Genomic DNA, 17,008 nt, shown 5'->3' with positions numbered 1-17,008 from the left:
TCTCTAGCCCCCTTGTTCATTCCCCCTCTAAGGAGGTCTAACTTGCATGACTAGCAATATGACAGGGGAGGAAAGGTCAGGGGAGGGTCTGAACCATATGACCAGAGCTAAAAAGGTCAGAGGGTCTAAACTGCCTGACCAGTGATATGCTAGCAGAGGAAATGTTAGCATTGGGGGGGTGTTCTTGTTTTCCCAGTTTTGCCTGTTGCTAGGAACCTGAGGCTTTTTGCTCTGCTTGTCTGTCTAAATGCCTACCACAAACTATAATTTAAAAAAAACAAACAGCCGGGCCAGCGTGGCTCGGTGGCTGAGCGTCGACCTATGAACCAGGAGGTCACAGTTCGATTCCCCATGGGCACACGCCTAGATTTTCGGCCTTGATCCCCAGTAGGGGGCACGCAGGAAGCAGCCAATCAATGATTCTCATCATTGATGTTTCTATCTCTCTTTCCCTCTCCCTTCCTCTCTCTGAAATCAATAAAGATATATTAAAAATAATAATATTTTTTTAATTAGCAAAATAAGCTTCAAGTTCTAAAAAAAATAAAAACATTGTCCAATGAATCTATTTTTTCAATAGAGAACTTAATTCATCCCACTATAACAAACAGCCAAGTTAAAAAAAAAAAAAGTTTATACCTTAATAATACTAACTAGTCCTCTAGATTTTCACATATAATGTTAAATACTCCCAAAAGCATTTAAAGGCTGGCAAAAAAATATTTAATGAACATACATATACCAAAAAAAGTTATGCTATGAATGTGACTCATCTATGTGTGTCTATTGGTGAGAAAATTCATGGCTCTTTCCTTCCTGGCAAGGAGGTAAAGACACCTTTTGTAAGCCTTTTTGCAAATGGGTAAAATGCTGGAGGAGACTGAGGACAGCCAAACACAAAAGAAAGAAGGATACAAGTAAAGCCACACCTGAGTGTTAGTAGAAAAATTTTCTTGAAAAACTACCTGGTCAAGCATATGTATCAACACCTATACAGAGTAGTTAATTAAGAATGTGGGGCTAAAAAAAAAAATTTATACTTTTCCTCCCACCTTCCAGATTAATAGAGACAGATTAACAGGAGAAAATCCAACTTCTAATACATGCTCATGAGGAATTCACATAAACATGAAAATTTTAAGACAGCCAAGCAACATTGGGTATATATGACATCTTGGACAAAGGAGAAAAGAGGGGACAGGGTATTAGATCTCAAAAGTGACAATGGGCAATTTACAGGTAGCTGAGGAAGAGCAGAACATACATGGCAGGAAAATCCTTACTAGGCAACTCATAAACAATGGGACATGTGGTAGTGTTTACAGTCTTCCTGACCTCTGCTAGGATGAATATTCTTAAGGTGATTAAACCAAGGCTCAAATAGGTTTTTCTGTCTGAATCTCTTGGGCAGGAAAGGGGGAGGGTCAAAGTGTTACAGGGGAAACCCCAGTGAGGCTCAGGCTGCCTGTCGCTGTATCCAATTCAGGGTTGAATCATATAAGGCATTTATTGAGAAGCCGGGCCAACCAAGAAGACAGGAAGCATACAAGCATCCAAAATCTGTCTTCAGGAGTGGCCTGAGGGATAGGGTTATATGGGGCAAACAGAGGCTGGGAATGGAATGCAGCTACTTGCAGTCCTGGAAGTCATTCTTTTGATCTTGGTCATCTGGCAATGTCTCAATAAGGTGATATCTTGACTCATTGTTAGGCCAACCCCACCATGCATCTTGGTCTCGATAAGGTAAAATATTAACCCATTTTTCACAGCTGTGCCACCGTCTTAATTGCTTCAGCCTGGAATCAAGGGGACTGCAGGGTGCAAAGGGCTAGAAGAAAGCAATCTAAGGAAAAAAAGAACCTTAAATCCCTGCTTACATAAGTATATGTGTTCTATAATATTATAAGTAATATAATTATATTTTGGATTAATTCAGGAGCTCAATCTTTGGAAATTATAAGTGCCTCTATCAAAAGTTTCCTTCTGAGTCTTGTTTCTTAAGAAAAATGTTAACAATTGATGTTAATATCCCCAAATGCAGCTTCAAGGTGGCAAAACTATAGAAAGCAAACTACAATGTTAGGAAATAAAAATAATTTTTAACTAATGAGAATCTTTAACAAACAATTGTTAAAATTAGTAAGAAACAAAGCCAGTGGGAAATGTACTACAAAGTACATGCATCAAAAGGGTGAAGGGAAAGTGAAGACTTGGGATCTATTTTCCTTCTTTCTTCACTTACTTGCTTTTAACTTCAGGAAACTCTCATCATTCTCCTCAAAAGTCCCCAAGATAAAATCTTGGCTTCCTCAATCTTGAAACAATGGCTATTCTATTTATTACTTTCCTCTTCCCACAATCCAAGGAGCTATTGGTAGAGAGTAGGCCAGGTTATTTCGCAACTTTTAAAGATGTGCTGTCTTTCAGACATCAGAGCTGAGGGGATTTTTCTGGAGAAAAACAGTAGTAGGAAACCTGCAAGAGTGGAAAGAATCCTGGATGCTTGGTCAAGAGCCCAGTCTTGGAAGAGAAATAAGCTGGCGGCATAGGTAACTCTGTAGCTGCCGCCTCCCACAACCACATCAGAATTACAACTAAAACACAGAACCACCATCACTCAGAACCTCCTGAAATCTGACTGAACAGAAGCCCCACAACCAGGGAGCTGAAGAAGCATCCAGACCCATAGGAAGAGCAGAGTCGCGGGCGGATCAGGCCTGAATTGTGGGGAGGTGATCGCGGGCCCACACCCGGTGCTTCGGTTGAAACCCAGGAGGGAATCTTGGCGGTGGGGGTTTCCCAGAGGGGCCAGGGGTCCTAGCCCCACAGCAGGCCTCCAGCCCAGGGCTCCAGGGCCTGGAAGAGATGTCCCCACAACATCAGGCCGTGAAAACCAGCTGGGACTGTCGCGGAGGCTGCGGGAGCCCCAGGCTTTCCTCTTAAAAGGCCCGCGCATGGACTCACTCGGACGCTCCCTCTGAGCCCAGCGCCGGGCAGCAGCTGGAAAAAACCTGCGACCCTCAGGGAGGAACTAACCTGCCTGAAATCCGGGAGAGAGGTGAAGGGGCGGCTTCCTCCCAGGCAGAAGGGCTGGCAGAGGCCATTGCTCCTTTGGGGACTCCTCCCCGCACACAGCCAGCAGGCAGGCGCCATATTTGAATCGCAGGCACCTGACTCACACCTTTGGCCCCGCCCCTCCCCACCTGCAGGCTCATGCAGGCCATTTCCAGGGGCTTTTCTGTGCAAGTGGCCTCTCGAGCCTCATGCTTAGGACTTTCCTAAAATCTCTCAAACAAGCAACAGCGTGCCCCATACGGCTTGATAAGCGGCCCCAGGCCTGGCACTAGCGGCAGCCTGCATTGGCTCATAGCTTGGCCTCTCCTGGACACCTCCAAGCCCAGCACAAGTAGCAGCCAACTACGGTTTGTTGTGTAGCTCATGCTGGGTGGCCCTGGGCAAGGCACTGGCACAGGGTAACTTTGCACCTCCCGGGAGGCCTCAGAGACAGTGCACCTGGTGGTCAGACTCGACCACACTGGATTACAACCCTACCACATCCACAAGTGACACGCTCAAGGGGCGCGCTTGGTGAACACAAAAGCTCCACTGAAGTAAATCCTGCTCCTTAGGGGTGTCTCCAGCATAGCAGCTCTCTGGCCGTAGTTGCAACTGGTCCTCACTGCTGACTGGCCTGGGGGTCAGTTTCTCCCAGTGATGCCAACAGCAACCAAGGCTCAACTACAACAGGACAGTGCACACAGCCCACACAGGGGAGCACCTAGAAGGCCCAGCTCAGGTAACTGGGGAGGCTGAGCCACTGGACCCTGCAGGACGCCTACTACACAAAGCCACTCTACAAATTCCAGGAGACATGGCAGCTCTACCCAATACATAGAAACAAACACCTGGAAGCAGCCAAAATGTGGAGGCAAAGAAACATGTCACAAAGGAAGAACAGAAGAAATCTCAAGAAAAGGAACTAAATGAAATAGAGCCAAGAAAGCTACTAGATACAGAGTTCAGAATTTTGTTTATAAGGATGCTCGAGCATATTAGTAAGAGTATTAAGAAAACAACTGAGAAAATCGATGACATAATAAAGTACCAATTTGAAATGAAGGCTACACGAACTGAAATGAAGAATAATTTACAGAAAATCAACAGCAGAGGATGCTGAGAGTCAAATCAGCAATTTGGAACATGAAGAAACAGAAAACACCCAACCAGAAGAGCAAAAAGAAAGAAGAATCCAGAAATATGAAGATATTATAAGGAGTCTCTGGGACAACTTCAAGCGGCCCAACATTCGTATTGTTGGAGTGCCAGAAGGGGAAGAAAGAGAGCAAGAAATTGAAAACCTATTTGAAAAAACTTCCCCTACCTGGGTAAAGAAATAGACTTACAAGTCCAGGAAGCACAGAGGGTCCCAACAAGAGGAACCCAAAGAGGCCCACAGCAAGACACATCATAATTAAAAGGCCAAAGGTTAAGGACAGAGAGAATCTTAAAAGCAGCAAGAGAAAAGCAGTTAGTTACCTACAAGGGGGCACCCGTACGACTGTCAGCTGATTTCTCAAAAGAAACCTTGCAAGCCAGAAGGGAGTAGCAAGAAATATTCAAAGTGATGAAAAGCAAGAACCTACAACCAAGATTGCTCTACCCAGCAAAGCTATCATTTAGAACTGAAGGTCAGATAAAGAGCTTCACAGATAAGAAAAAGCTAAAGGAGTTCATCACCACCAGACTAGCACTACAGGAAATGTTGAAGGGTCTTCTTTAAGAAGAAGCTAATGAACAAAAGAATCTGATGAACTGAACAGATCCAGAGACACTGATGCTTACAACAGATGATCATATTTCAGAGGAAAGAGGGAAGAGGGGTGGAGGATGGAAAGAGATTAACCAAAGAAGTTATATGCATATATGCATAACCCATGGACACAGACAATAACGGGGTGAAGGCCTGGGGAGGGGGTGGGAGTGAGGTGGAGGGGGTCAATTTGGGGGGAAAATGGGACACCTGTAATACTTTCAACAGTAAAGATAAATTAAAAACAAACAAACAAACAAAAAACAAACTAGTCTTCAGGATAAGCCAACCAAGTCACCTGGCTTGGAACTTTGGTAAAAGTTTGTCTACATCTCTGTTATGGTTGAAGGGAGCCAAAGTTTTGCCGTCCTGAAGCTGCCTCCTATGGATATTAATTTTAAGCTGTTTTTAAGAAAGAAAATACTCAGCCCTGGCCAGTTTTGCTCAGTGGTTAGAGCGTTGACCTGTGCACCTTGGCTGCAGGTTTGCTCCCTGCCCCTGTCCAGGCAAGTGCAGGAAGCAACCCGTAGATATGTCTCTCTCACATCGATGTTGATCTCTCTCTCTCTTCCCCCTTCCTCCCTCCCTCCCTTTTACTCTTTCTGAAAAAACAATGGAAAAAAATCCTCAGGTGAGGATTAAAAAAAAAAGAAACAAAAGGCTCAGAAAGAACCTTTGACCCTCCCTCTTGGTACCTAAGAGATTCAGATGAAAAGGCCTACTCTGGGAAGGAGACCTTAGGATGTCTGTTATGGGTGGAAGGGGAATATCCCTTTCCTCACTAAGTGGTGGGGGTGGTGTCCTTACAATATCTGGAGAAAAAGAATTTTCTGAGACTCGCACGGGAGGATGAGTGATTTTTATTTGCGTGGAATTACATTTCTGCATTTCCAAAGTCCCATTTCCCTTAATCCAGTCCTGGAAGAAGTGTAGCTGGGGATTCAGTAGGGCTAGAAGCAAAGCCAGGGTCCAGAGTTTCCGTTCCATGCTGCAGCTGGGTCCAGTTCTGCATCAAGCTCGTTACAGTTCATTAGTCCATTGTTTGTGGGGTCCACATGGGCGCAAGCCAGGTGTGCAAATGCAGGGGAGCAGAAGTGTAAGAGCCTAGCAAGCCAGGAGTTGACCAAAAGTGTAACAGGCTAAGAGCCAAGAGGGCCAAGAGAGGGCACTCCTTTGTTCAGATAATTAGTATTCCAGATCTTCCAGTGCTTGCAGTGGCCACACCCATTCTGGCCAATGACCTCTGTTTCCAGGTGTGACTGACAGCAATCACCTTTGCTAGTCCCCTCAACTTTACTGGGCATGCAACTATCTACCCCCTCCCTGTCCAGTCCCTTCCCCCAGTGATCTGTGGGGAACAGACAGGTGGCTCCCTGGGGAGTGTTAAATTGTAGCTTCCTGGCAAAGTTGCCCAAATGATTCCTTTTGCTCCTTGCCTATTATTAATAACTAGGTTAATTACAACGGTATCACGTTCACTAGCCTAATTTGAATTAAGTATGATAAATAGTGTGGCTTCAGGCAAAGGCCTGTTGATTAGATACCCTCTGGTTTCCATTGTTTGTGAGCTGCCTTTCCAGAATTTACCTGCCATGTATATTCTGCTCTTCTTCAACTACCTGTAAATTGCCCATTCTCACTTCTGAAATCTAATACCCGGTTCATCCCCCTTTTTTCCTTTGCCCAAAATGTCATATGTACCCAACATTGCCCCCACTGTCTTTGGAATTTTCATGTATGTGTGAATTCCCCAAGTGCATGTATTAAAATTTGATTTCTCCTGTTAATCTGTTAATTTGATTGTTAGCCCAGCTAGAAGAACTTAGAAGGTGGGAGGAAACGTATTAATTTTTTTAGTCCCCACATTACATATATAAAATGATAATAACCAATAATGGTGCTATCTACATCTTACAACTGTGGGATTCCAATAATATCATGGCTATTTAAAAATGCTTCCTGCCCAGCTGGGCGTGGCTCAGTGGTTGAGCATCAACCTAGGAGCCGGGAGATTGGGGTTCGATTCCCGGTCGGGGCACATGCCCGGGTTGTGGGCTTCAGCCGATCAGTGACTCTCTCATCATTGATGTTTCTATCTCTCTCTGCCTCTCCCTTCCTCTCTCTGAAATCAATAAAGATATATTTTTTAAAAAAAAAGAAAGAAGTGTTCAGTGGCCATAAGCAGCTAGTGGCAAGTCTAGACTGTAAAACCTCTTTAGATGTTTTACTCTTTCTCATTCCCTAACCTCCAAACTGAACTGGGTTTACAGATTTTTAAATCCAAATCTTCATCTTTTAAAAACAGATTGTACGCCTGGTCCATTTTTTATTCTGAAAACTTCCATTTGAAAGAGAAGGGTCTGTTCATATAAATTTGCACTAAAGTATTTACAGTGAGTGCTCCAGCTAAAAACTACAATTATACCTCAACAAAGTCCCCAGCTCCTCTTTACTGCTGACACTTTAACATGTACACACATTTAAGCCACAAAAAAAAAAAAAATCTTTTGAAGTGATAATGAAGTAATGATTAGAATTTAACACCTTCTAAAAATGAAACTCACCACTATAGCTGTTTAAACTTCTAGGCTCTAATTCAAAACCTCCCTAATTTTTCTCAACAGAAAATAAGAACAATTTTTACCGTAAAAAAATTATTTCATTCATTTTTCTAAAAGAAATATAAATTTAATACAATCACATTTCAATAACCATTTTATAATGAAATAATGATTTGTTGAAAATTTTAAGGCAATAAGACATAAACTCAGGATCTGTTTCCCATGAGGCTGAGTACAACCAACAGTGGCTTAAGGATTGGGGGGTCTTTATCTTCACTCAGCCAGAAATGAGGCCCAGGTCCTGCAAGGTAAGGTCAAGACACCATTCACCTCCCTGATTTCTCCTCTGTCTCAGATTTCCAATTTTCCTGTGGTATCACACCCAAAAATGTATGTGAAAACTGTCCTAGACACCAATTGTCGTCTTCCTGAAGCAGATGATACTAATATGCTTTTTGCTGGCTGTTTTGCTTCCAGAGGTTATTGGGGCAAAGTTCGACTATGTAGCTAGGTAGTCAGGACTTTCCTTACTATCCCAGGCCTGCTTCTGGGAATTTGGTTCTGTGTCAGTCCCACCCCCTTTCTCAGACTGCTCAGACACAAGTACTCCCTAACTAAATAGGAAGACCCAGTTGTGCCCATGTCATAAACCAACACCTGAGTAAGAAGTATGTGCCCGTGGATTGTATTATCCTGAGAAAGTGCTCAGAATCTATCTTTTTATTTAGTGTCTATCTTGACCAAAAAAAAAAACAACAAAAAAAACAGCATCTTTCACTTTTGCAGAAAAAACAAGATAGTTGTGATGGTTAATTTTATGTGTCAACTTGGTTGGGCCACAGTGCTCAGATAGTCAATCAAACACTATTCTGAACATTTCTGTGAGGGTGTTTATTGGATGAGATTTACATTTAAATGAGCAAAGCAAATCGACCTGCATAATGTAGGTGGGACTAGAGTGAGGGGTGGGGTCCACTCTACCCAAAACCCACGATGCTGTACAGCAGGGGAGGGTTGAAGTATACATTACAAGAGACAATCATAATGTTCAGAGTAGATCCTCACACTTCCTTAGGCTTGGTCAGAAAGAGCTAGCATCAGCCTATTAAATCACTGACTAAACTTGTAAAACGTTAAGCATGATTGTATAAGTAAGGATTCCCCATATAACAGAACCGTGTGTGTGTGTGTGTGTGTGTGTGTGTGTGTGTGTAGAGAGAGAGAGAGGGGGAGAGAGAGAGAGAGGTTGGTTTTAAGGAATTGGCTCACATGATTATAAATTTTGGAAAGTCTAAAATCTGCCGGGAAGCTGGTAGCCTGGAGACCCAAGGAAGAGTCAATGTTTCAGTTGAAGTCCAAAGGCTGTCTGCTGGTAGAATTCCTTCTTATAGGGGGAAAGTCAGTCACATTGTTCTATTAAGACTCTCAACTGATTGAATTAGGCCTCACAAATGGCCTAGCCCTGCTGCCTATCATGGGTCCCTGGCACCTGTTTAAGACCCCTGAACATTTCATGACAGCTGGCAAGTCCCCAATATTCTGTGACCATCCAAATCTTGTTTGTTTCATGTACTGTGAGGAGTCACAGCAAGTGGTTTCACCTAGCACCACCCTCCAGAGTCTCTGCCTCAGCCCCACTAAATAACAAAAGTTAACGGCAGGAATGTCAAAATGGAGTGGGCATGTGTATAGAGTATGTTGGGACTGAGGGTGAGAGGAAACATGATAAACCTGTGACCAGATGATGCTGAGAAAAGAGAAATACTGGCTATGATTTCTTAAGCACTTTCTCTGTGCCAGGTACTGCATTATACTCTTACACACACTCACTGAGTTCTCACATGTGCCCTACGAGGTGAGTATAATTATTATCCACGTTTCACAGATAAGAAAAGTGAGGCCCACAGAGGTATAAGAATGTACCCAAAGTCGGAAAACTATTAAATGATGGGGCTGGGATTTGAACCTAGGCAGTCTGGTTTCCCACAGCCTTAAGTAATGCCTGTATTCTCTGGCAAAGAAACCAGGTGTGTGCATAATTAGGAAAGGGCATTCCTTCTGGGACTCTGCTGGAGACACACTGAACAATTTTGCATCCCTGAACTCTACATTTTTTCTGTGTTTCCATCATAACCATTCCTCTTCTTTTGATGCAATTTTTAAAAAATATGCTAATGTCTCTACTTAGGTAATGATGAATTCATTCCTCCCTTTTTCGGCCTCAGGGATAGTGTTGGCTTCATTATATCTTGATTTTAATAAGCAAGCTCCTTTATAGATACAGGGAACAGATTGGTGAGGAGTAGGCAAATGGGTAAAGGAGTCAAAGGTACAAACTTCTAGTTATAAAATAAATAAATCATGGGGATGTAATGTACAGCATGGTGGCTATAGTTAATAATATTATATTTCATATTTAAAAATTGCTAAGAGAGTAGACCTTAAAAGTTCTATGGCAAGAAAAAAAAATTGTAACTATATATGGGGATAAATATTAACTAACTTTATTGTGGTGATCATTTCACAATATATAAAAATATTGAATAATTATGTTCTACACCTGAAACTAATATAATGTTGTATGTCAATTATACCTCAATTTTCTAAAAAAGTGAGCTTTTGTTGCCGTCTTCTACTTGACTGCTGATGCAATTAAACCTGACATGAATGAATGGGGTACAGTGGAGGTGCAGAGTTTGTGGGTCTGTAAATGCAGAAGCTGTAAAAGGCAAAAATGAGGCAAATGCAAGCGGATGACGCTGACAGACTTGTTATTTGCAATCACTTGTTATTTGAAATCTAAGATAGTGAGCATTTTTTGTAGAAGATATAGTCATTTCTTATTTGTCTATAGTAAAAGGCATGCTGTTAACTGTTTTCTTTTCTTCACTACTATTTGGTGGTTGCTAGGAGCCCAAGGTGAAAGCAGAAACTGTTTTCAAGAATTAGTTCAAGGTCTTCTACTGTATACAATTTCCTGATTACTCTCCACCTTTTCAAATAGAACTGACCACTCCCTGCCCTGTTCTTACCAAAGCTGTCACAACTTTGTTGCAAGATAAGGTGTAATGCTATTTTTAGTCTCTCTCTCTCTCTGAGTAAATTCTTTCAGAGAGGAAATTCTAGCTTATTTTCTTTAAATAGTTGTAGCAGGGTTTATCTAGTAAACAATAATACACAGCTAACATTTGTATACTTGTCTATCAGTTATGGGGCTAAGCACTGTTCACAATTATCTTATTTAACCATCACAGTGATCCTATGTGGTATACATTATTCTATCTCCACTTTACAACTTTACAGATAACGAATGGAGACACAGAGGACTTAAGTAACTTCCCCAAGATTCCAATTGATGGTGGTGGACACACTGAACCCCGGCAGCCCGGCGCCAGAGGCTTCGCGCTTGGTTATTGTACGATACTCTCACATAAAATGTCTGCTGATGGACTAAAGAAAAGACTGCCTCGCTCACTCCTAACCACTGGCTAGGCTTCTGTGACAAGATTAACACACTTATCCCCATGATCAATTTCCATGTAGGTAAAGTTTTCTCTAAGTAATTTGGAATAGTGTCTTATTCTGTTCAGGCTGCTATAACAGAATACCATAGGCTGGATGGCTTTACGAACAACAGAAATTTATTTCTCACAGTTCTGGAGGCTGGGAAGTCCAAGATCAAGGCACCAGCAGATTTGCTGTCTGGTGGGGGCTCACTTCCTGGTTCATAGCCAGCTGCCTTCTTCTCACTGTGTCCTCACATGGTGCAGGGGCAGGGGAGCTCTGTGGGTTTCTTTTACAAGGGTTTTAACCCCATTCGTGAAGGCTCCCACCTCTCAAAGACCCCACCCCCAAATACTATAACATTGAGAGTTAGGATTTAACATATGAATTTTGTGAGGCTGACATTTAGCCCATAGCAAATAGGAAAAAAAAATTATCTTTTCATTTTGGTTTGATTTCTTATCCAAAAAAAATCATATTATAAATTCTTCATTCACACAAACTTAATGTATTTCAATTCTCTTTTTAGAAGTCTGGATGGTAGCACATATACATTCTTTGATCAAAGTGTTGATTATTCTAGCTTGGAGGCAAGCTATCATTAAAGGTTAATGTTTGTCTTTTTTAAAGCCATTCGCTCACTCAGTCACACACCTACTCATTTATTTATTAATTCAGTATATTTATGTGCTGGTCACTGGGGAGATTTCTCCCTTGTAGAGCGTCTGTTCCAGAGGTGAGAGGCAGACTTTAAACAATGTGTAGAATGCCGTCTGGAGTGCTCCAGAGAATGTTAAAGCTGGCACAGGGCAAAGAGCAAAGGGTGTGCCAGGTGTCAGGGAGAGAGGGGATGGCCTCACCGATAACCTGTGATGGGGAGCGAGATCTCAAATGCTCCCAAAGGTTAACTGTAATTAAAGGATGGTGTGAGGTAGTGGTCCCAAACTCAAATGCCTACAGGAACCAAGAAGGTAACATAAATCAAGCAATGTGTGTGGTGATCAAGATAGTGGGCCTGTGGTTCAGCTGGAGAAGTGTGGGCTGTAGAGAACATTTCTGTTTCTGTACAGTTAAATTTCCTGAGCGAATTTTACTGACATTTGGGATCTAAGCTAAAAGAATAACTGTGGAAATGCACTTATGAGTGATTGCCTGATAAGAATTCCAGAGAGATTTACCTCCCCAGAGCTCTGTAGTTTTTTTATGTCAAAGAACAATGGAGACCTTTCCTGGTAAGTAAAGCTGGACACTTGGTTTTCCCTGTGGAGAAATTTATTTATAGCCCAAAGGGGAAGAACCCAGGCTCCTTTTCCTTTTGCATCTGCCTGCAGATTACAGAACTGTGTACCTAAGTGTTGACTATAGATCAAGATGGAGAGAGGCCTTAAGCTGAAGCCTTGTAAACCAGGGCAGTTCTAGGTTCTCAAAGCAGGACTCTGGGTATCTAAATGAGGGCACCGGGCATCCATGCGGTGACGGAAAGCACTTAGACAAAGAGGAAGGAGCCCTGAAAGAGGAAGTGTGAGGTACCGAGGACAAATCGCCTGCTTCTGTACGTTGCTAGTTCTTCTTTAGCAACAGTCTATCTAGACCAATATTTTATGTGATGTTGAGAAGCATTTTTAAAAAGAATATGGTAGCTGTCCTTTATGGGACTGACCACACATGGCTAGAAATTATTAGGTGGGCTCTTTTAGCTGCAAGAGACAGAGACACACAGATTACCTTTAGTGACAAGTGATTCTGGTGAAGATGTGTGGGAAAGTCAGAAGAGGAAACAGTCACCAGTGAGCTGGTCCTCAGGGCCACAGCGAGGGAACATTATTCAGGGTGTACAATGTGCTACCAAGCCTCTGGCTACAGCTGCGGCTCCAACACCTGGGCCTCCCGTTCTCCCCTCAACAGGGATATTCTTTGCTTACTATTTTTTTCTTTTTTTAAAAAATATATCTTTATTGATTTTAGAGACAGGAAAGGAGAGGGAGAGACAGAGATAGAAACATCAATGATGAGAGTCACTGATTGGCTAGCCCGCAACTGGGGCATGTGCCCTGACCGGGAATTGAACCCCGATCACCTGGATTCTAGGTCGACGCTCAACCGCTGAGCCAAGCCCGGCCGGGCCTTTGCTTACTATTCTGGTGTCCTCCTTTCTGTCCTTGAGTTGGTTGTTTCGTCTTTCTCTTGTTCCCCTTCTCCCAGCCATTTCCCCTTCCATTGTGGTTTACATTCTAACTCTCTGAAAGAGAATTTATTTAGGTTGGCCTGGCATTGAGTGAGAAAACATTCAGCTCAATTAACAGAAAACCAAACTGGCTGTGGCTCAAATCAATAGGACTTTATTTTTTGTCCTATAACAGGAGTTCAGAGGTAGGTGGTTGCAGACATTGGTTCAGCTGCTCAACGCTTATATCAACACCTCAGGCTTATCTTTCTATTCTTTCATTTGGCCGTTGGGTTTTCATTCTCAGTCGTGTTGCCTTGTGGTTGCGAAATGGCTGCTGCAGGTCCAGGCAGCATGTGTCTACATTTAAGACAGGAAGACTGGAAAAAGGTCAAGGACAGCAAGCTCTCCCATTGCATCTGCTATATGGGCATGCACACGCACAGGGACTCTTACTTCTGTCTCATTGACGGGAACTGTGTCACATGACTATGCTCAACTGCCATGAATATTGGGAAAGTGAGTATTGAGCTTTTAGAGTCTCTATGGTAGGAAGGCAGCAAGGTAGAAGGATACTGAAAAAGGTTATTAGCAGTCAGCTAATGAAAAATGCCTGTCACAGTCACTATCTTGCATGTGGCATCTAAGGCAGTGCTCAAACATAAGCCATCTACTACAAGACTTTTTAATATTAATGGAATTAAATTTATTAACATTAACAAATTAACATTTTTCAATATTAATGGAATGATACGCACTTGTCTAGGGCAGTTATTTGCTTTGGGTAATGCTTACCAGAATTTCAGTACTTAATATATTTGTGAATGATAATAAATGCTATGGCAAAAACATAGCTAAGAAAGAGGCAGAGTGGAGACATGGATAGAATGAGAGGGGCAGGGGAATATTGGCTATAATTTATAGAATATCAGAATTTAGAAGTAAATGCCACAAACTTTTCAAAATGCCTGCTTTAAAGGGAAATTGGCAGACATTTCTGCTCTAGAGAAGAGGGGAAGGAAATGCATGGTGCCAGGAGACAAAGTGTACCATTTTTGTTGCAAGCCAAGTCTCTGTTCTCTTTCAAATAGTTGGCCTATGAGCTTCCTTCCTCTAGGCTGCGTTAAGTGTGGACTACAAAGTATAGCCTTGCTCCTAAGCAGCACTCCAGTTTCCACTTGGCCCTGGAATTATGCACCCCTCACCCCACATTGGTTCTCTTGGTTTTTAAAAACTCACCAGAGCAGCCTGGCCGTCATGGCTTAGTGGTTGAGCATCGACCTATGATTCAGGAGATCACGGTTAAATTCCCAGTTGGGGCACATGCCCGGGTTTTGGGCTCGATCCCCAGTAGAGGCCATGCAGGAGGCAGCTGATCAATGACCCTCTAATCATTGATGTTTCTATTTCCCCCTCTCCCTTCCTCTCTCTGAAATCAATAAAGATATATATGTATTTTAAAAAGCTCACCAGAGGATATAGTAGGACCAACATATACCTGAATATTCTTAGGCCATTAGGCATTGGACTTTTACCGAGGAAAGGCACTGCTCATTTGCCTTCTGTATGGCTAGATAAGATCTATATATTGAATTTTAAAATATATTTTACTGACCATTCTCCTAACTCTCTCACTAGCTTGTGATATCCCCACCCCAATCCCCAGCTTTATCCAGGCTAATTCCCCCTTATCCTTCACCTTATAATTGTAGCTGCCTTAAGAAAGAAGATTCTTAAAACTTAGACTAAGTTAAGTCTCTGTTTATGCTCCTGTAAATCCATTGCTTTCCTTGATAATGATTACCACAATTTCAGTACTTATTTGTGTAATAGCTTGATTAATGCTTGTTTAATCCCTTAGTAGACTATAAGCTCCATGAGTGCAGGGGCATATCTGCCTTGCTCAGTTCTGTATCTCACTGTGCAGCAGTGTTAGACATACACAGTGCCACCTAATAATATCCATGGAATTAATAAATATCTTTAACTGACAAATGACTAGCACAGTGCTTCAAAAGGATAGTTCACTATGGTAGACACTGATGGTGAAGCTCTGCACAATCTCCCTTCAGGAATAGAAGATTTAGCCCCATCCGCTCCCCACTGCTGGCAGAAACCCTCAGCTCTCAGCACTCTTTGGAGAATGCCTCAGTTAAGGAAACAGATAGCCCCAAATCATGTTCCCTTCCAGAAATGGTTTGCATCTAATGTCTAATCAATGCTGGCAATTGAAGGCCCAGCCATTCATACCAACTCAAGACACCTCTGAAAGGCCATCCCAGACCCAAGGGGTCTCTGAAGCAGTGGCATTACAGATCAGCCTCTCCCTCTCCTCAATTCTGTTTTCCACCCCCCTTTCAGAGGGGTTGATCCTAAGGGCATACAACAGCATGTCCTGCATGCTAATCTCCCATTCAGACTCTACTTCCTGGGTAATCCAACCTGTGATGGGTACTACTAAAATGTTTACTGAGCTGAATTGAATATTATGTTCTGTCCTACTCCATAAACTCATAAACAAAGATCAGTTCTTATTTATCTGTGCATCCTTACACTGACTAGAAGGTGACTTTCCTATAGTGAGTGCTATGGTCCAATGTTTGTGTCCCCCCCAAATTCACATGTTGAAATTCTAACTCTCGATGGTGATGGTATTCAGAGGTTGGGCCTTTGGGAGGTGCTTAAGACATGAGGATAGAGCTCTCAAGAATGGGATTAGTGCCCTTATAAAAGAGGTTCCAGAGAGATCCCTACCTCTCCCATGATGTGAGGTTACAAGAAGTCTCCTACCCAGAAGAGAGCCTTCAGCGGTCCATGGCGGCACCCTGATCTCAGACTTCTAGCTTGCAGAACTGTGAGAAATAAAATTCTGTTTTTCATGAGCCATGACATATTGTTATAGCAGCCTGAATGTACTGAGGTAGTGGCATCATAAACACATCAAACAAATTATTTCCCCAAAACTCAGACTAGATGAAGCTAAAGCCATCCGACTCAAAGTGTGGCCCTAGAGCCAGCGGCATTGGCATTCCCTGAGTATCTTGTTAGAAATGTAGCATCTCCAGCCTCAACCTGAATCACACCTACTGAATCCGAATCTGCATTCTAACACTCCTTCCCACCCCCGCCCAGGTGTTCACCAGTACATTGAAGTTGGAGAAGTACTGAGCTGAGGGATTTATTAATATAAATAAAATGATCTAGCTAATAATCCCTTTCGAGTTTGCACAGTCTTTTCATATGATTTTTCTCACTAAAATCTTGCTTAATGAGAGTGTAATCATGTATTCTTTCATTCAACAAATACTTATTGAGTGCCAAAGGTTTCAGCCCTATTTACTTATTGAGAAAATAAATATCAATATGCATATTGCAGAGTGTGGGGGAAGGTGCTAAGTGCCATGAAAAAATAGTAGGGCAGGATAAAAAGGAGGGAATTTCAAATTTTTGCAAAAGGCAATGACAAGCAGAGTCTTGAAGCAGGTGAGGTAGCTGCTTGATGCGCATCCCATGTGGCTGGAGTGGAATGGGAGAGGTGAAGAGTAACAGCAGATGTGAAAGCGGGCAGATCTCATGATGAGAGGCTGTTTAATAAATCCCTATTTGATATTTATTTGCTGAAAAGGTAATACAAGCTGTTTTGCCCCCCAAGAATAGTGTCGTTCTTGGCCAAGCGAAATCGACTTGGGCTGTGGAAGTTTGCGTAAAACATTTCACCCAGGAAGCTTCAGGGCCCTCAAATACAAATGCAGGGATTCGAGAAGGCACTTAAGGGCTCTTTCGGTGCTAAACTCTCAGGTTCCCAGAGGCGTGGATGGAGAAGTCTAACAGGGTAACATGATTGTGGCTGGGCTGTGGCCTAGGGCAAAGCTCTCAAATACTGAGGAACTAGGAAGAAGAACCGCGGGAGGTGGCGCCAAGCCGACAAACACAAGGAAACGTAGCCTTTGGACTCAAGTTCCTCACAAG

This window comes from Miniopterus schreibersii (assembly GCF_964146895.1).
Source record: "Miniopterus schreibersii genome assembly, chromosome: 6".
NCBI lineage: Eukaryota > Metazoa > Chordata > Mammalia > Chiroptera > Miniopteridae > Miniopterus > Miniopterus schreibersii.
This window is presented reverse-complemented; position numbering follows the sequence as displayed.